The following is a 23,621-nucleotide window of genomic DNA, read 5'->3' as shown; positions in this document are numbered from 1 at the left end:
GTGGAAGATTAACAAACATCAATCCATCAGTCCATTCACGCTCACAAACTTCTACGTTTATAATAGTAGTAAGATTAGCCATTACACGCGACTTGGTTTCGTTTTAAGATGATATAAGTATATAGTCAAAGTCCGTCCTCGTAATACAAACTATATCGTAATCGTTGTCAAATTTCATTTTCGATTGTGCGACCGTTCATTTTAATTAATTAGTAACAAACAGAAATATAGATAAACTTTGACAGTTTCAATTTTAGTATGAATATTATACATAACGCTGTTCTTTATTTTATTTATTTATTTACATCGGATATATTTTACAATTTCTTTTGCTATCACTTTAAATTTCTAGCTATTAGCTGTTAATTAATTTTGAGTATCAGCATGTATTCGAACCCGTCGGCTGCAAGCTCCAAAAGTTTGATCATACCACACCAAATGAACCTGGAACTTTACTCATTATATATTCCGCAAACTCACGGTCTTACTCTACGGCTGAATACTAATATTTTTTTTACACTATAAAAGTAAAATTAGGCGCATAATGTCCGTTATTAGTATATTTTGTACTTCGGTCTGTTAGCCAAAAATAGACTAATAAATGCCTAAAACAGACTAGATATAGACTTTCTCGTTTATAATATTATAAGCTGAGTGTATAATCTAAGTCTACATTTTGTTAATATAGAACCTCTTGGGATTTCAAAAGTAGAACCAACATAAACAGTTGATTATACACTGCATAATAAATATCACATAAAACTACAAATCACTTTAATATATTTATTATTTAGACAAGGTTAAAACAAAAGTTTACCATTTTCTTATTTATCTAGACGAGGACTTTATTTCATATTTAACGGTCGTTTTGTAGCAAATACACTAACGTCCAGAATATTCGGTCTTAAATTTAAATGATCATTACGGTATTTCTGCCAATAGATATTAATATAAGGCTATACCATAAATAAATAACAAGTGAAATACTACAAGTAATCAATTAAGTACTAAGTCGTTGCTTAATTTTATTCACATGCCCGGTAACGGTTTAAATTTTCATCCTTATGGCAAACCATGTTAATTATCAGTCTGCCTTGCCAAACATAACATGAGCGGAGTTACGAGAGAGCTTCCCATAACATTTGCATTAAGTTAAATTTTAACTACCTGTCAAATTATATTAAACAATTTTACATATTACTGATTAATCATTTTTACTACAAGACATAGATTTCATTTTAAAATCAGTTACTTTTAAAATGATATGTAGATCAAAGAAAGATGCTGGAAAACTTCAATATTCATTACTTTTTTCAACAACAATGAATAAAGTTTATGTACTTAATTTATTATAAAATTTATTTACACACTAATTGTAATAAATAATTAGCTGTAACATAAAGAAAGATTAAAAAATAATATCTTATTCACAATATAAAATCAAATTGAGATCATATACAACTGGTAGTAACTAACTAAATTTTGGTAATGTACTCGGTCTGACCTACTTTACTTTAAGTTACTACTAACGAATTGACTACGACAGCAAAGATGCTATCAAACCAAATTAAGTTTCAAGATAAGGCTGTTTAACTTGTGCTCTACAATTGACCTTCAACTGATTGTTCATTCTTGCTAAATAAGAAACTTACTGATTTAGGCAAATTTCTAATTCATTTACATTATTTGTTTTAGTGTTCAGAACAAGTAAAAGAGAAAAATAGTATGAAGACATAATCAAAGGGAATAAATAAATTTTTTCTACAAGTATTATTCTATTACACAATAAATAATTTGATTTCATATTCATAAGAATTTAATTAGAACAGAAAAAATGATGTGAAAATGAGTCCAAAATATTATGATACTAATTAATGGCAATTAGCGAATAATTATTATTTGTGTCTAATATAAGGTACGGTAATCTTATTCCAGACGTTAATCTGATTAATTTAATGTATAATATTGCAGGCAACAAATGACAAAGCTTTAATTAAAATAAGCCCCAGAGTATAGTGGCATATAAAGTTTTAATGAAAGGATGGAAAAATTCTAAGGACATCTAATTGAAATACCAATCGCTCTCTTACCACGCTTAAGGATGTCTCGCTTATATCGACGTTCTTTAGGGTTAAGGTTCATTAAATTACACACGAGGGATGAGAGTAGTTGAATCGGCCATTAACCTTTATATTTTCTGTTTGACTTTATTATAAAGTTTTATTATACTATAAGTATATGTGGAAAATGAAATCTGCAACTTTTTGTCATATTTAGTTAAATATACAAGCAGATCTGTATAATAAAACAATAGTAGGTGTCTGATCAAAACTATCTTTAACAAAGAAACCTCAGCATCTATTTTAAGTTATTTCTCTGCACAAACTTTATCCGTTGAAGTTGCATATCTATTAATAACTTATTTTTTATAGTAATCTTAAATTATATCATACATTATTTATTAGCTTACTATGTTTGAAGTAATTGTTTCTACGAAATAGTTGAAATATATGTATGTTTGTAAAATTTAAAAATATTTTAATTATATTAAATACATTTTAATATACTTTATATCTACAATCACAACCCTACAGTCTTTACCTCTCCTCACATATTGACAAATAGGCGAAGGCTGCCCTTATACACATAACGTGATAAAATGTATGGGCATTCAATTAGGGTGCATTATTAAGGTTGAATGTAATAAAGGATCGAAAATTCTTAGAGCAACCCAAATTGTTCGAACAAAAATCGGTAGAACGAAAATCAGTGGTATAGCTTCCTTTATGTTATGTATCTAGAAAGCTATTTTAATAAAAAAATATGTAATATCAGGAATCCATAAACGGTAAGCGATCTTTAACTCATCGTCTATCTATAAACAGTTGTGAAAATAATTTCATATTAGATTTATTCGAAAATAGGTATATTATTTCTAAACATAATGATGAACATATAAATAATCAAAAGAAAAATATAGGAATAATAAATACTTAAGTCATGTATACAGTGGCTGTATTAAAAATGTAAGACTTCTAAATGAATAATACGTAAATAAAATATCAATGGAAAGATGAATGAATGAATAAATTATATAAATATTTATAAGTGTAATTTTGATAATAGGTATGTAAATAAGATGTGGTAAGAACAAGTGCAATCCCATTATTAATAAAAATAATAAATAAATAAATATATCGGGTCCGGCAATACGCATTTTCTTTATATATTTGAAATACGAGTATGTCTTAGACAATTCAATTCAAAATATCTTTATTCGAGGTGGTTTATTACAAACACTTACAATAGGTTAAATCTACCGTCAGTTCTGTAGTACTCAAGTAGTTGGAGCTAAGTAGAACTGTCATGAAACTTTGTATCACTCGTTTCAAATGCCATATTCATCATCATCATCATGATGTTATTATTTGTTTTAGAATATTTTCATTATTTAAATAATCTATCAAATGAAAGAGAATAACTACCCATTGATTACATACTTTTTACGTTTTGTCTTAATGATCCAATTTATGGAGAGCATCCTTGTGTAATATTTAGTTTACAGGCTTGACTACTACTACATGTAGACAAGAGATTTTAAATTATTTATTAACATTATCACAGCACAGGTCTCCATACTTAAGAGAAAAATGGACATTACATCACGTCAGGCAGGTGCAACTTGGGATAGATTAATATTGCAAACAAATTCCTTTAATGGCATCTTTTTAGGGATTAAAGCTATTGTTTTTTTTTGCTTAGAATAACATTGCAGACTTTTAATAGCAGGACAAACAAGTGCCTAACTTACAGTAAAGAAGAGGATAGGTGGGAAAGAAAATAAAGATTAAGAAATTCATATGAAGAAGAAGAATCATCGTCTTTCCACTTACCGTGTAAAACACGATAATATCTTAGTAATGGCAATATTATAAGAAATTCTGTAAGGACCTGATATTCGCCGGATCGAATCGGCCCATTTTTTGCTATGCAAGATTATACAATATGGCTGTACCACAAAAAAAAGGAGTGATATTTTTAGTGGATTATAATCGCTGGTCGGGGTAGGCATGAGTAGAAAATAATTAATTGTGGATGTAATCAGATCAATTATCCCGTGGAGAATTCATGAAGAACTGAGTACGTTTGTTTCTAATGTGAATCCCGGTAATGGCGATCTATTGGCGGACATTACCAGCAATTGGGGCACTAGTCTCGATTACACACAATCACTTCCACCCTGGCGATAGATATTAGGTATATAACTACTACTGTACTAAGTATCTATCTACACATATTGTGTAGGGTACTTAGTCCCTTCCGCTATCTGTTCGCTTAGATATGTTAAACTACGCAATGGATTTTAATCGCGAATCCGGAGCGGGTAGCTAGTTTGAGATAAATTACTCTTTTATTGTTCTATTGCGTAGACTTGCTGATTTATTGTCATGATTAATGGATATTTACTTATTTAATAAACTTTTATATTCACGCGACCAAGTTTTGTGTACCTGTAAATAATATGCTGAGTCAGACAGTTGTGACACATGCGGCAATAAAATAACAAACTTTCATAGACAGCCTCCAAGTTTTGAATGTAGGGCGTATATCAATAGGTCTTGGGAGATCACAAACTATGCCCCAACTTAAAGTACTTCTAAACTTACAGCATACAAAAGAACGTAGGGTTTAGTATACTTATAACTAATTAAGTTATAAGTAAAAGAATACTTATTTAATTAGTATATTTTGATTTAGTTTCAGTTATACGAAGTACTAAATTTGAGCTTATAATTTACATCTCGATAGTAAAAATTACTAAAAAAAAGAACTATTTTATTGCCAGTCAAAAAAGATGACTAAATAAGTCATCTTTTTTGCTTTCTAATGGATATTTGTACATTAACCAATATACAAATAAGTATATATGTGAACTGACATAACATAAAATAAAATACAAAGAAGAAAAATATAATTGTGCAACTTAAATTTCATTCCATTTTAAGTTTCTCCAAGTTAGCTTAAACTATAAAGAAAATAACCGGTATGAAATGTGGCAGAAGTGTTTTTCAAGTGCTAACTAAAGACACTGAACACAGGAACGACTGCACTATATTATGAACTAGAGTAATTGAATTTTAAATAAGAATTTTTCTTACTAACTATATTTTTATAACTTTTGGCATGAACTGTGTGTAGTATTATTATAACTTGTGTTATGGGTACGACGACTAATAGATATAATTGGATATTTATTTTATAACACAATCGTGGCAAGCAAGAATATAGTCCATCTAATAGTAAACGGTTTCCATAGCCTATATAGAAAGCCTGAAATACCAAGGGCGTCACGTGAGCATTGTCGACTACATAGATATACCCTTTTTGTTAAACCCCATGCTGTAGTCTCTAGAGAAAACCCCGGCAGGTAGTTCATTCCACAGTCTGAGTGTATGCCGTAATTTGTACTTTCCCTAACAATATGTTATATATACACGTACTTACATATTACGAGGAATTTTAATAACAATGTATCCTACATTAAACTATGCAAACTAGGTAAGTCATAAATTTAATAAATATACTAAGATTTATATTCAATTTGTTATAATTATAAACCGACATATTATATTAAGACAAAAAGTTGTATAAAACAAGTAAAATTAATAATATTTTGAATTTTGCCAGAGTTGTATATTTAGAAATATATATATGTCTATATATTTCTAAAGTATCATTAAAATTAAATCAACATTATAACATTGAAAATCTTAAAGTTTATATAAATGAAACTGGAAAAGGTTAGGTAAATGTTAGGGGAAGAAGCCGTTCCTAATTTCAATGCGATAATATTGTTGTGTATTAGTTTATGTATTTATTGGTAATAATGTTATGTATTGGTGGAAAAGTATTATAATATATATATAAAGATCACCCCAGTCAATTATACAGATGGCATTCGTTTTAATATAAGTGTAAAAGTACCCAAAATGAACCTTACTTACACTTAGGTTAACGTTAACGTGTTAAATAATATCTTCAAATATAATATCCATGTGATATGTCGTACAACGTGATATCACATTGTACGACATATCAGGTATCTAAGTACAGATATAATTCTACTAATATACATAATAGTAGGGCGTTGTGAGAACTAATGGCCCAATTACTAGCAACGTATTCTATCATGTCGACCAGCACGCGGGCCTTCCTCGAAATCATCGAGGTTAATAATAATTGGTGATAGACCTGACTTCATCCTCATTATGTTCCTCCACCGGTGCTCTGTCTGATTAAACCTATACGCGCAGTTGCATATACCATCCCATTATCATCTCTTCTTAATCTTAATAATATTACAAACGCGAAAGTTTTTAAGTATGGATAGATGTTAGTTACTCTTTCACACAATAACTACTGAACGGATTTAGATGAGAACAGGAATATACATAACTTATACATCAGAATAACTTATAAATAGACTATAAATTTCACGCGAGTGAAACCGCGGACTCATCTAGTACAGAATAGACGTGAAATTATATGAATTCTGAATGTTTATTACTCATTTGCGCAAAAACTAGCCTAGGGATTTAAATAAGTTCGCTACATCTTAGATTTATATATATATTTATACATATATTTACACAATTCCAGAGAGGTACAGCTTGTAATCCATAAATAAAAGTTCAGCTCATAAAAAACATCTTCAGAAATTCTCTCATTGGGTTTTACCATTTCATATTACATTTTGCGTTATACTTGTGTTGTTTTGTTTCATTTCTCGTGGTGGTCCATATCTTGTCATTATACGGAGCTTATCATAATTGACTTATATATAAACTTTTGTTTTGGTTTCTTTTTATATTAAACAATATATTAATGTACGTATTATCTGGGCCTTGACATTTGTTATTATGAATATACTCTGTGGGTGGTATAATACTCGTATATATAATCCCAGTATTAAAAGTATTGTATTCAAAAACAATAAGTCTAATGAAACTATTCTATCCATATTTCATGATTAGTAAGATGTACATTGCTTTTATGATTTTTCTTAACAAAACTCCCTTTATATTATGGTATATATTATCTGTTTCTGACATATTTATATGTATTTCTTTTATATGTCTATACATATAAATAAAATTGGAGTGTCTGTTATATAATATTGGATAGCTTCCTTAGTTTTGAATAATTGTCTAATAAATATCAGATATAGATCCAAGTTATTTATTATAAATTAATTTATTATCATCTTGAAATATTTAACATTTACAAATTCGTATTAATTCATTCATTACATATAATAACATAAATAAAAAAAATGTTATAAGTTCTAAGAAAATTATACTTGAACTTTGCCGCAACAAGTTAACAAATTAATTATCTTACTTGAAACATTTAACACAAATTTGTACCTAGTAAATTGATAACTACAATTAGATAATTCAGCCGTCCTGTGACTCCCCCAGGAACATGGTTGTTGAAAGCTGTTCCTGATAAGGATTAATTAGATAATCTCATTACAGAACAACTTTATGGAATTTCTCAACTGTCTAAGTGTCAAAGTCCTTGTTACTGATAATGTAAGGCTGTTAAAACTGAACTGTCGGGGCAATCAAACTTGTGAGTTATAGAAGCGTATTTCAAATAAAGGGAAATATAGGTACTACTTAGAATAATAGAGACAGCCTTTAGCCGTTGTGAATTGGGATGGTTATACAAACAGCTATTGTCATGCAAATGAAACCAATTCTATATGTCACATATGCGTATAATAGGTATACCAAAGATATAAAACAGTTCAGTTTTAATTTCACTTAATACGATAATGAAACACATTGATAGATTGATTGATTTCATATTGTTACATTAATGTAGGTAATAAAACATATAAAAATAATTAACAAATCATTTTCAAGAATTATTTGTATATTTTTTATGTAATTACTAAGTTTCTACTTAAGGGATATGGGTACTTAAGTTGAAACTTCATACTTAGTTATTTTAGCTTTATATTTACGTAGTATAAAACAAACAAAATGTCGGCAACTAGACGTTTAAATCTTTTAAATTACTTATGGTTTTGAAGGTAGTTTTCTGCAATAGATAACGGGATTCCAGAGGAAGGGTTATATCTATAATCCGGCATATTACAGTACAGAAAAGCAATTCAATGGATTGTTATGAATCCGTGTGAAGCCGGAGCGGTTCGCTAGATATGAAATAATTTATGATTAATATAATTTCTTGTTTGTTTCAGATTTCATGGCATGTTTTCAATATAATTCTAATATTGAAAAATTTAAAGAAGAATTGGTTAGTATAATTAAATTTCTAGAATTAACCGGTAAATCATAAACTCTAAATATAATTACATAGTATAAAACAAAGTCGCTGTCGCTGTCTGTCCGTCCCTATGTATGCTTAAATCTTTAAAACTACGCAACGGATCTGAAGCGGTTATTTTAAAAGAGGAAGGTATGTAATAAATGTACATCCGTGCGAAGCCGGGGCGAGTAGCTGGTATAATATAATACGCTACCTTCTATAAATTTATTACCAGACCAGGGCCAGGTAAAAATTTTCTAAATTACTAAAATACTAAATACTTTTATCAAATTCATCATTATAATAATATATTATAGTCCCACTTCTGGGTCTAAAGAGGCTTTTTTAGAGAAATAATTTATACAATAATTTTGACTGAGACTTTTTCAATTTTTTTTTCAATTCTTTGAGCCTTTTTTATGTAAATCCTTAACAGTATTAGCGTCGGTCGTTACCATTTTATATGTATGTGTAAAAACACAAAACTTACCGTGAAATCACCCCTTCGTGAATAAACCTAACGGTCCTCGTATAACAATTTATTTTCATTTTCACAATTGATTTATCATATTCAACGTTTACCTACGTGCCTATGTATTTCGTAACGAGACGTGAAGCATCGCCTTTGTGATCATTCATGCGAAATGATTTATACCTTATCTTCCATTTTCCTGAAAGCATCCGGTTGAAAAGTGGTTTACGACTATTGAAGTACTTTTTAGGACATTCTTGTATTACAGTATGTTACTGTAATAACTCTGTAATGTATTACGCCGTGAGTAATGTAATTTTGATAAATAAAACATGATCTTACCGCGCCTATCGTTCAAGGTGATCTTGCTGTTTCGAAGAGTATCCTTCTGATGATCGCGCGTTTTCAAATGTAAATATTTGTTTTCATAAGTATGGCTATTTGTACTGGTATGTACGAGTACAAGAAATACTCATATGCACATTAATAAAAATATTTGGTAATTAAATAAATATCTACTAAGGTAAGGTTGTTAAAAGTCTTTTTGTGTGTACCTCACTCTTATTTTTAGCTGCCACACATGTGTTTCGGTTGAACGGTGACATTAAACACTGAAATTATAGGATATGTCCTCCGGAATAACAAAAAGTCTTTAGCTTGTGTTCCTCAGTCTTATTTTTAGATGCCAAACATGTGTTTTGGTAGGAGGGTGACATTAGGCACTGAAATCACCTGAGATATATCCTCCGGAATAATAAGCAAGATGTGGTGTTACGAGCGTCACGTGAGAATGTACGTGCTGCTCATGTACATAATTGACGGTTGACCACTTATCATCACCTGATGATAAGTGGTCAACCGTGGAATGGCAAACAAGGTGACGGTGCACCTGCACCGTCACCTTGTTTGCCATTCCACTTACATAAAAGTATTAGTATGTATATCTGTCAATTAATATACAATATGTATCAACATTTAAAGAGCATGCTGAAAGATCGTGAAAAGTGACAAAAGCTCAATCGACCAGAGCGTAGTTCTTAGATTATTAATGAACGTTGAATGATCTGTCAATTGTCTAATACCAAAATAATAGATAATCATTTTAAATTTATGAACAACTAGCTACTCGCCCCGGCTTCGCTCGGGTGTACATGTATTACATGTATAAATATTCCTCTTCAATCACTCTCTATTAAAAAAACCGCTTCAAAATCCGTTGTGTAGTTTTAAAGATTTAAGCATACTTTAGGACAGAAACCGACAGCGACTTTGTTTTATACTATGTTATGATTCCAAACATTCAAGTCTAAAAAAAATGTGTATAAAGTTGCGATATAACGTATAGAACATACAAAGATGATAGATGGTAATCCTCCTTAGCGCTACACTTTAGTGGTTTACAATCTGTTACAGAAATATTCCTTTTTATAACGTTATTTATCTAAATCCTTAAAGCAACGAAGACGTACGTTAACAGTCATAAATATGACATAATATCAACCATTAGAAGGCTTTGCGAAGATCTTTTATATTTAGAACTCTTTATACATAAATATATGTATTTCAACAGGGTATTAAAGGGATAATGATGTGTATTAAAAATGCTGCCAGAAATTTGAAGAGGATTTGTTATTATAAATATTGTAATAAACAATCAATACCATTAACAATAATATTTAATCCATTTAAATCTATTTTTGGAAAATTTATGTTAGTCCATCTATAAGCGCCGGATTCAATTGAACCAATGATGGTAGTAATTGAAAGCGTAGTAGAAAATATAATCTTTGTATAGTATAAAAAGAAATTAAATAAATTCGATAGTATCGTAGCTTAACAGATTTGTTATGCGATACTACAGATTTATTTACTTATTATACTATAGATTTTAATGCAGTTTTTAGCAATAAATAGAGTGATTCAAGAATAAGGTGTATATGTAAAATTCATTTATATCCATATGAAGCCGGGGCGGATAGCTACTAATATAAGACAATAATATATGGAGTACAAACTATGTCGATCGTCATATAAAAGAATAAAACTATGAAGGTGTAAGAATGCATTTAAATAGGTAAGAATATAAATATTTAAAAGAAGTAATCTCGTGTGTGCCAATAGCGCGGATGTAAGAGGTCTTGTACAATTCTTAAAATTTCTTATTATTTTTACCTTATTATCCGCATAAATAAATAAACATATTATTTAATAATTTATTTCCAATTGTAGTATACTATTAAAAACCTAATGACATGATGGTGCTGTATGTCATTCGAAAGGTAGTTTTATTTAATATACGTCATTGATATTGAATTCTACTAATAGTTTAATAATTTATTTCCATTTGCTTACAACAACAAAAATGCAATATATATATATGAAATAAAAAATTGTAACAAAGTCGAAATCATTTACTATGTTTCATACGAGTATATTACGAGTATATGTGGGTACAAATCTTATTTTTTCTGAAGATTGTTTAAATGTACAAGTAGTATTCGTGACAGGAATAGGACAGGAAGTATTCAAGACTCGTGCAAAACAGTATGACTGTATTAAGTGATGATCAATGATGTCAAAAAATTAATGAATGTTGACAGCATGCCAGCAGTGCCTACATAAAGATACTCGCACCCATCGTTATTTATAGCCTCCATGTTCATAACCGATTAGTGTCAGCGACTGGGTTGCAAACGGTATTTCACTTTTATTTTGGTCTATCAATAATAATGGCTTGACGCATGACGCATTGAGCCGCAATACAACATTCGAACACCCTTCACGAACGATCACGTATTTGCCACGGTACATATTTAAAACACGATAACATATCCAATGTAAATGTCAGTCTATAGCGACTGAAACAAAACCAATAATCGAATGGCCAATCATGCAGAAGTCGCGATTACTCTGCAATGATTGCGATTTCAATTGTTTCTTTGTACTTTATCGCTGTGGTTCCACGTAATTTTTTTGTTATTTCATTGAAATGGTAACAAGTTGACGTCCCATCTGATGAAAAATGAATCATCGCTTAATATCAGAGACATTATGTAACATACTGATGCCCGTAATCCTACGTTAGATCGTGCTGTTGTAAAATAAGGTCTATTCACAGCCTGGGTGATCTAGGTAATCGGTTTAGCATACTGCCTTACTTCTGATGGTCGCAGGTTCAGTTCCTCGCACGATGCAAACATTTGTATTCATGAGTATCAGTATCTGTATTGATTTGTACATATTATATATATATTTACATATCTCGAGGATAAAATAAGGTCAAAAAGTTTTGACTGTATTTTTCGGACAGTTATATTATGATTTTGATAACATTGTTTATTTAATTTAAATTAACTTTATTCTCTCATAGTTCTTAGCTACAAAGTTGCAATAAATTCCTTAACATCCTATAGTTTGTTATAAAATTGAAATATTTTTTCAATTTCCAGTTATTATTCCATTATCTACTACGTAACTCTCTGTAACTACTCTATTCTGTGTGGTATTAGACAGACTTCTATGAAACTTAGGAACTTTTGCTACCAAAAATTTCCATACTTTTATTTCATTCGAAGACTTTAAACTTAGTTTTAATGATAGACATTTTATATTTTAATATTCAACTATTTCCAATAATACTAACTTTTTACTTTCATACAATCATTATATCTACGACTAGATGTTATGTGAAAACGTCTATGCCTGGAACTTTAACTGCTTCCGATTCAACCCTAATACCATTTTCTTTTGCCTCGTTAATTTCCACTTAGTGGAAAAAACCTCTACAATAGACAACTTTATTCTTTCCCCAACCTTCCTCAAAGGTCTTTAAAAATAACGATCTGTAATCTAAAAGTTGATGGTTCAATATTGTTCGTAGGAATAACGGTAATTGCAAAGTTAATAAAACTAAATGAACGAAATCATTATTTGTTCGTAGTCGTAATAGAGCTTTACCTGTATATCAATAATATTTTCCATAGCGTGTTGGACTAATTTAGTTTTATCAGGTGATGTCATTCACATAGGATTATGATGACGCCCCATCTGATAAAAGCCTGGCCTAGAGTTGACCGTCTAGACACAATATATTCAGAACAATTGAATAGTCTCCATCGTCATTTTCCGTACTTTATGTAATATTCAATGTTTTTCTTTTACAACATGTATTATTTTCTGTTGTAAACCAAGAAATATTTAAATTTCCATTAAGTAATATACTCGTAGGTACTTCTAACTTTTTTAAGAAACATCTTAAGAAACGTGATTCCAAATTTATGGTTGTTTTGTTTAAGCCTAAAATATCAACAAAAATGGGCTGATACATTTGTAGCATTGTCTCTTTTGTTTAAATTTGATTTATTTTAACTTATAAAATAAAAAAAAATATGAATAATTACTCAGATACATCAGTTTCTTGTTATAAAAATAGAGATAAAATTGTTGTAATTTACTAGCAGGTTTGCTTGACCGCTTCATGTACTGCAACAGATAATACTATATTATATATTTTTAAATTAAAATTTATACTATTATTTATATTTACAATGTAGAAATGTTATCTATATTATACACGGTAAAGTTATAGTATTAATAAAAGATAAGTTTTTGAGTATGTTCAGGGTAATCTCCTGATTTATAAATTCTTTTAGTGTTGGATAGCTTCTTTATTAAGAAAGGTTTTAGGCTATTTAACAGGATGCTGCGACAAATAGAGCGGAGTTGCAATTGTTGCAAAATGGAGAAAATGTAACGCAGATAAATATGATGATGGGTCAGCTATTATATAAATAAATTAATTTCGTCACATTCCAAAATAGCATGTTAAGTGAATTCATATTTACCAAAAGCAGCGAAACCTAATCAAAACAGGCCCGTGTAATGGAAGCCGAGTTAATATTAAATCAACCTTGTTAAGAACCCCTGCGGAAACTGATGCTACTCTATGGTGTCGTAGTCTAAATATATTGTGTTTTATTATAAAATTACTTACAAGAATTTGATATATTCTGAGTGAGATCAAACTACCGGAGATTAATTTGATATGTTTGCATGTGAGTCAGAATATTAGTATGGTTTCGTATCTTTAGTGATAACTTAAAATTGGTTTTATTTAAGCGAAATATTGCTCAATTTATGTTGCAGATATTAAATAATAATTTATATTATGTTATCTATCACCCGCAACCACAGTATTCATACTTCATTACTTCTTTCATTAAATCCTGTACACACATTTAATCGTTAAGGTAACAAACAGACGGAGCATGTTTCGCGTTTACAATATATTAGCTGTTCCCGTAACTTCGTCTATACAAACTTACTTTTTGAGGTAAAAGATAGCGTTTGTCAACATTTTAATCATTAAAAGTAACAAACAGACAGACACATACTACAGGATTTATAATATGGACAGAGAACTTGTACAAATCACATAATATGTATATAAAATAGACATAAATATATCATAGAGTATACATTGGTAGCATTGAGTAGATTAAGTACATATCAGATATTTGTTCGAATGAAAAAATATTATGAACTTCATATTACTACAGTAAGTATCTCGTAATAAAGGTGCCCTTTCTTATTGTCATTAGGATTCTGAAAATAAATAATTACTAAGTAATTTATAATTCACATTACTTCATATTTGCAATAATATTTCATTCCACAAAATAACGAACACAATTGGTTATATTTTTCATTTCAAGTATTTTCCAAAGATTTGAAATAATACTGAGGTATGTGATTATGAAATGATAGAATGGAACACGAGAAAGCGTAGTGCTAGACAACCCAGGCTATCGAATGAAATGAAAGATGAGAAGACGACGATATAAAGATGTATGAAGTCAGTGATGTCAGTTCCGCTTGGAGATCAATATAGTAGATTGCTAAAATGGGACCGATGTAATGTCTATTTAGTTTTTTTAATAATTGACGATCTAATTACTGTTACATATTTGCCGCATGTTACTAATATCTTAAATATGTAGTACTGGGACATCCAAGTATCGATATTATATAATAAATTAATACTAATAGCATGTACTGTATGTATGTAATATAATACTTACGTTAGACGTCAATTTAATATATATGTAGCTACTAATTTACATGATGATTGTTAATGATCTGTGCAAAAAAAAGTATTATAGTTTTAATTAACACTCTATATTTTCCACGTACATGTAAATTTGGAAATAACATCTTTATTTGTAATAGCAGAGAATAAATATTCGCATTTAAACATAAATTATTTATTTTATAGACAAATTCACGCCCGAAACAGTAAATAAAGAAAATGTATGCCCGACAGTGACAACAAAAAAATTAAAACAATTAACCAATCGCTCATGAAAGACGGCCTCGGTGGTCTAGACCATATAGGATATATTAATTCCAATGGTCTTGGGTTCGATTCCTCGCACTTTTCAAACATTTTTTATTAATGAATATGATTGTTTGTATCGGTCTTTGTATTTTCTATGTATACTATGTATGTATTTAGGAAAAAAATACATCTATCTATTTGTACCCAAGTACCCTCAAAAAAAATCTGACCTTAACTTATGTCTATATGGTGCTGTGTGAATTGTCCTAAAATAAAAAAGAACGTATTATGTACAGGCAGCTGGGGGTATTAATAGTGCATGGTCACTTTCTTCTCTCCGTTAACAAGAATATTTCTATTGTAGAGTAGGTTATAAAATAATAAAAGTGTAGGTAATGTCACAATACAGTTATATCCATTTTATCTCGATGCCATAAAAATGTGTGATGTCTTATATGCATTATACCGTTAACTCCATTAACGATGTCTTCGTTATGGCGTACTGTACTGCAGTGATAACCAAGCATAGTGCTCAACAGTTTACTGGACACTTAAATGGCTGCTATAAGTTATTTTGTACAGTTAAGTGACTTTATTTATTTTTCTACTAACTTTTTCTTATTATTATTAGTAAATCTTTCCTTAGTAAATACCTGAAATAGTAAGATAACTTACTTTTCTAAATTAAAAACAAGTTTCTTTTCTTCGTTGTCCCATTACGATTATTGTAAAGTATCAAGTCAGATGTTCCTCCTGGAAACCATCGTTGTAAATTCTTGGTGAATTCGCCACTACTCTTATTTATTTATTTCAGGCTAATAATGGCCTACATAATGAGTACTGTATAAACTAACGTACATATGTAAGAATATAAATAAATATAAGCCGTCTCTGTGATAACGGCACTTACGACGTCAATACACGGTAGTGCCGATACACCACCCTCTTCGGCCAGTAGTCCTCCTATATGAAGGTGGGCAGCATGTTGGCGGAAACCCGTGCGAAAAACGCCCTGAAACTCGCGTTGTGACTCGGCTCCAGTTCATATCACTCTCAGTGTCAGGTTTTTCCTGGTTCGTATGTAGTCCTGCTCCTTTTGTACTATTGACTGATTAACTTGATTTTAAGGTAATTCTGTCATCCTGCACTGGTACGCAGCTAGTGTAAAGAAAAAGCTCTCTGTAGTTTTGGCTATGCATTGATGAATCAGTCCGATAAATAATAAACGAATTCTCAATAGGCTAAAGTGTAATTTTTTACTCACAAGCCAATGTACTGTAGTTATAAATCCCGATCTAAGTAATTAAACATTTTACGAAGTCTTTCAAACGATATAATGAGGTAAATGAGAATACAAGACCGCAAGTTAGCGAAATTTGCGAGTTTAATTCCGGTAATAAAACAAATAACTCAATTCCAACGCGGTTTATGGAAAATGAGACAAAACGGGTGCGTTGAACACAGAGAAGTTGTGATTTAATACACTTATACGTATGCATACATGAAGATGATTATTATTTGTAAGGAAATCAGTTTTACTAATTGCGAATTCTATGTGAATTAGAAATATAATCAATATCAGTTTGTACTATACACGTATAAGTATATATAAAACAACAAAATAACATTTTTTTATTTATACCAAATTATATAGATATGTATTCTATTGTAATGGATCGGTGGACTGTATAGGTATCTAAATGATGAAAACACGTAGTATATGAGACTAAAAAATATTAGTATACAGTTTCGAACTATCGAAAAGACAATGAAAGAATAATTTAAATGTATCAAAAAACGTGACATGAAATGAATTGTTCTAATAATATAAATTTAGAAATAATAAAAATATCAAACAAGTTTCCGGCGGCCGGTCGCAAATATATAATATGTATATATTAACAAAGATTCAAAGCTTTCGTCGAACTATTACGTACTTTGATGCCTTCGAATCGTCCAAAATGTGTAAAATTAATGGTAACCTAAATATTTTACGGAACAGGAGTCGAAGGTATGGAGAAGGTAAGAATTTATCTTTTTTAGAGGTGGTTTTTCAAATCACCCCTAACTTGGCCCTATTTACAAATGCAACATGTACACTGTAGAGTCCGAATCCTTATCTTGACTTCTAATTTTAGTTTATGTGATATAATATGTATGTATTAGCTATTATTCGCGACATTGTATGTTTTTAGGAGAAAGTATACTTTTTATTTTTTTTTAAATCTGTTCAGCACTTTAGTCATGAAAAGGTAGCGAGAAGACATAGCCAGTATTATAAACACGTATAACAAAGTGTGTCTATCACTTTGTTATACGTGTTTATAATACTGGTATGGATGAAAAGAAAAACTTAAAATTACGAACAAGTTCGTAATTAATGAACAGCCGATACTACTAGGTGTTACTGTGTTAGTAACGTAAAATTTGCACAAATCAATTTCTACGGCCATGAAAGTGCGTTGTAATATATCTAAACAATAAAAGTTAAAGATTTTATTGTTTGCCCTAAATAGTAATCAAATAATATAAAAAAAATCCTTATATAACGTACGGTGCGGAACGAATTCGAATAGTTAATTGTAAAAAGTGTAACAGAAACCCAAAACCTTTTTTTTCCGAATTTAATAAGAATAAATAAAGAAGAATCCATAAACATGCAAATTATTACGTAAAATACAACCTACGTACCCTTCAACGGTGTAATGAATAGTATTGTATGTTCGGCAAATCACTAACTTTACAACTATCCAAACAATAATTACATCTATTTAATAATAACTATGCATACTTGCATTTCAATAGCCGCATGTATCTTTAATAATATTTAAAGTTATTTACAAAATAAACTATTTCCAAGTTTATACACCAGAAGCAAACGTCTGAGTTCATTCAGTTGTTATAAACTCTCTCTTGTTTACTTTCAAAGTAATATTTACCTAATCTGATTTCCATAATAACTCTATAATAATAACAAACTTCCACCGGTCCTTATATCCTGATAATATTTACCCTTTTAACTTATTTATGGTTGACATTTGCAGATTAAAATAGTTAAAATTGTTTAATCTGCAAATGTCAGATTTAGTTTACTCATAATCCAAAGAAAGGAAGAAAAATTAGATAACATTTTGTAGCTGCAAATTTCCAGCGATACTCTTGCAAATGACAAAATTGACATGCGAATAATCAATTTGCGACATCCCTACAAGTACTGCAAACTACAATATGGTAATGAAAACCGATATATTTGAATTGTTAAATGTATTTTATGCAATAACATTGAAACACAGGCTCGTTTAATTGTACTGCCGTTTAACCAAAGGTAATTTCCGCACGAATCGATGAAAGCATTTCGAAGGTACAATTTCAGGGTTGTCTTTGTTGATTTTCGTCATATTTTTTTTCTATATAATAATAATATCTTTTCTTGAGATAAATCATTATTGTAAAACAGTCTAAAAAAATAGAATAGTACAGAAATTATATTATCGTAAAAAACAGATAGGTATTAAGCAACTGAAAGAAATCGTTTTTGAACAAACAGTCATTTCCTTAAATTGGTCTTATATAGGTAAATGCACAACAAACAAAACCTAGTTCATCCAAAAGTATTTAAGTAGGATATTTCATCTGAGGTAGACTTGTATTCATCTGCGGCTCACTTGTTTGCCCGCCAAGAAGAATACAGTTAAAATTACAGGATTAAAGATCTTCGTCCTCTGGAATGGCAACACACGCATTAGTTGTGTTGCGAGTGTCATATGATAACATTATGTCCGTAATGCTGTTCAAGTACGACGTTTATCGGTTATCAGGTGGGTTGACATCTTGTTTACCATTCCAATTACATAAAAAAATTTGTGTATTTTTTTTATTCTACTCTGTTTAGTTCTATTACTGTTAGAGTAATTAGTATATATTTCAGTTTATTTTATGTGTATGTATTGTATTGTATGTATATGTGTAATATTTATGTAATATGTTATTGTATCTCTTAGATATATATTGTATTATTTGTTCTGTTTATGTTTTATTACTTTTTATTTCTCGTTAAATATCATTTTTGCACCGCCATAATTATTATCTGCACCACCTACGGTTTGTTGACTTATATTGGTTAGAAAATTTTTTTCTTATTTACGCATAGGTAGACAGAATATTCTGCATAAATTCTGCATAGTGTTAATTCTCTTTATGTCCCCAAATGTACTTTACTTAGCTAGCTAAAAGCTTCCCTTTCATTTCATAATACTTGATAGAAAAAGGACCTTTAATTCATTTTATTTTAATTTTTTATTTCTATCGTATAATTTCTTCTGAATTATAATTATTTATTAATAATAAATAAATTATAAATAAATACATAATATATATAGAAAATACATCATGTTTATAGTTAAATAAATAAATAAAATAACTTAAATAAAATTGGTCTCCATTATTTGTTTAAACTCTAACTAACAGTTAACAATTTGCCAACCCTGCGAAATAACTCGCTTGATTGTCCATCCAACTCAATTAGTTGTCATGCTTTGTTACGCGAATACTTTATTCTCTTTATGAACAAACCTCCATATTTTATGTTCCAGACGAAGTACCCAATCGCATTAGCTAGCTAAAAGCTTCCCTTTCATTTCATAATACTTGATAGAAAAAGGACCTTTAATTTTTCATACCTACTTCAAATTATTTTAATTTTTTATTTCATTCTGTATAAAATTAAATGAATAGCGACCATAATTTATTCTGAATTATAATTATTTATTAATAATATGTAGGAATAATAATAATATCAGGACAATATACAAATAATAATATCACACAACGCCATCTAGTCGCAAGGCAAACAGAGCATGTGTTATGGGTACTAGACAACTGATATAAATACTTAAATACATTTACTTATAAATAAATACATAATATATATAGAAAATACCCAGAGCAACACAAACAATCATACTCTTAATAACAAATGTTTATACCGTGCGAGGAATCGAACCCGCGATCATCGGTCATAAAGTGGTGTCCTAAAGGCAGACCACCGAGCAACTTAATGTACATGAAGGTCAAAAGCAAACGGCGGATATATGTGTATATTTCCAGCAATTGTACTATAAACTATTGATCTATTAGTTTAATAATGAATTAATTTCAGTAATTTTATCATTCAAATGTAAAATAAATAAATTAGCTACTCGTCGGTCTAAATTCCAAAATTTATTAAAATATATACTATTTAAACATAATTAAATGAAAACACATATATTACGGGACATTAAATTAGTGTCCCCTAAAATTAAATTAAGAAAACTTGTCTATCTATATGAAACTGTCTGTACTTTACCCGTGTTACTAAATTAAACAGTTCTTTACGAACTTAATTAAGTTGATAAAAGGGTGGAGAGTTAAATAGTTTTCAGGAGATATTTGGAAGATTAATTCACTTTCAAATAATTTCATAACCATTTTAATTATGATTGATATCTCGTCAATCGGCTAGGCATTACTTATAGAAAGGAGACGAGTAAGTTTGGCAAAGCAAGAACCGCCCGACACTTTGTGATCTAATTAACTTAATTAAAATATCGATAGGCAGACTCCCTTGACGCGACTCAATTTATCATTGTATATCATAAACTAGACAACGCTTAATTAACGAAAATTATATAATGATGAAAAGTTACTTCAAATCTATTACAACTTTATAAATTCGTGGAACCAATGTGAAATTTTCTGTAAAGGTATTTAAATTGACTAATTAAAAACTAAAATGTCGTGTCGAGGAAAGTTTATCCGTCTAGTCCTAATACGTACGAAATTAGTTTTTAGTGAATGACTGTAATCAGTAGGAATTTATAATTGATTTAATATTAAAGTGAGTAAGTTTTAACATTAACTAATACTTAATAGTCTGTCTTTATTCTTACAACGAAATATAATTAACAGCCTTTATAAAGAAGATTAATTTCAATATGATTCAGGATAAGTATACTTCCGAATTCAATTCATTCGGAAAGTATAAATCAAGATTATTAAATATATTTAAATAAAGGTTATTTCTATTCTACTGTGTAATGTACAATATTTTATGTATGTTTCAGAATATATCGCCCAATTTAAACTACATTTTTATTTGTATTTATATTCTGTTGTCTGCATATATGTATGTATGTATAATATTAAAAATATCTCGTATTAATTTTATCACCATCACCATTAGTCGATTTAATTTGGGGTACTTCCCAATTATAAAATATAAATACTTGTATATGTATGATGCCTATTTTTGTTTCTGCTATATCATTTTTCCCACAACGATTTAAGACTCGACGCTGAAGGAACAAATTACAGTCATCAAAAAGGCTTTTGTTTAATTTTTATTGATGCTGATAACTTATCAGGGTCGCGTTCTTAATGATATCCAATATAAGATATATTACAATCTTTTCAAAATGACAGGTACCAAATTTTGTATTAATCTAATGTATTGGTATTTTATGTATAGCTCAAATAATTTAAAATCAGTACACGTTCTCTGTAATAATGCAAGATAACACATAGGTATCCTACGTTAATATTTGCATGTACTTGGTATGAAAATATATGGGTATGGTATAAGTTACATTTTCTGGACTCTTAATGTGAGTATTCTTAATGAATTCATAACTGATACGCGTATGTGGTTCTTAAACTTACTTAACATCAACTCGTACTTATCTTGTCAACCAATATCTAAACTGGACAACTCATTTACTGGTTTCCTCCGAATCTAGACCATATTTTTCTTATTTTATCGCACTACCTTTATTTTTAATAGATAACACGTACCCGTATTTACTTCATGGCATCACGTCCGCTACTAACTGCATTCTATCACACAAGAAAAGTACGAATTTATCTCTGTTTGCCCATATAAAACTTTTGCAAACAATTTTATCAGCGATATTTACTTGATGATTTACATGCACCATATTTCATTAACGGACATACAGTACTTGTATATTTTTAGATACATACATAAGAACTATACTCAACGGTAGCTTGTAAACATACAACATTACTTGTAAACATAGTTTTATTATCATATAAGAGTGTCATGTATTTTGTGTCATGGATTCATCGGAAATGGGATGTTTAGAAATTTACAGAGTAATTATATTATGATTACAGAGAATCGTGAATTTAATGGCAAGATTATGTAAAATTGCTCCATTTATTTTAGCGTCGTATCAACTCACAACTAATTTATTGAGAAATATCCAATTATAATATTTGCTTAGTATTTGCCATGTAATATTATGTTATCTGTGGTAACACTTACATTTAAACGTGTAAGTGATGTAGTCTGAGGCATTTTTCACATTATTTACATTATTAAGAAAGACACTAGTTAAACTTCATGTTTCTTTACATGTTAATACGTGAATTAATAAAAAAGATCTATATATAAGTAAATATATATTAAAAGTAGTAATAATATGTAGCTCTTAAAATATTAACATTGGATCGTGTAGATTTACTTGATACAAGAACAAGAAGCAGACCTCATCTAACATCAAAGAGGCGGAAAAGGATAAAGAATTTAATTGCAATCAGATCGTTTCTACGAAACATATCTCTTTGAACTGTCTGTCTTTCGTCGTTTCGATATATTTTAATAATAATCGCTATATAGTATATGTATTGATAAAAAAAATTATACTTATAATGGCAACACAATCCACATGTGCCTCCGTCTAAACAATCCTGAGGCGTTTAAACGAGGCGTAAAAAGGTACACCTAATGTAGCATAATGATGTATGCATATATTTGTGTATGCATACATCATCTGATAATTAACTCTAGAGTAGACAATTCTAGTCAATTATCATATGTGTTATTAAAAAAATAGATATATTCAAGTATTTAGATCAGTTGCCTAGTACCCATAACACAAGCTCTGCTTACCGTGGGTTTCGATGGCGCTGTCTTAATTATATACATATATATTAAAAAAATACCTAGTCTGGTAAATTAAGATAATCTGAGAGCTTGTATTGTTATTTGGACTGCTATGTTGGAAGAATGATTACGTGCAGGGGAATTTACTTGGTATTATACTAATAGTACTTACTATTTTTATGTTTATATACGGCGGTTACCAACTTCAATGCAGTTTTAGCGCATCAGCTTTGTAACCATTTGAAGACGTAAAAAAAACGGGTTGTAATGTGTCTAAAACTAACTGTGGTCTAATTTGGCCTGTATGCTTTTAATATATTTTTGGATACAAACAATGTGTTAACTAATTATATATATATATATATATATATATATATAAAATAAACTGGGAATAAGAAACTCTATGTGATCACTTGATCACAGAACAAGATCTGAGAGCTGTGTGAAATACAGTGTTTATGTCTCGCTATAAGCAACTTTATTCAAATTCACCATATAATTCAGAAAGAAGTAACATTGTAATGTGT

This window comes from Achroia grisella, unplaced genomic scaffold (assembly GCF_030625045.1).
Source record: "Achroia grisella isolate CSIRO2021 unplaced genomic scaffold, CSIRO_AGI_Agris_v1 utg906, whole genome shotgun sequence".
NCBI lineage: Eukaryota > Metazoa > Arthropoda > Insecta > Lepidoptera > Pyralidae > Achroia > Achroia grisella.
Note: the sequence above shows the minus strand (reverse complement) of the source record.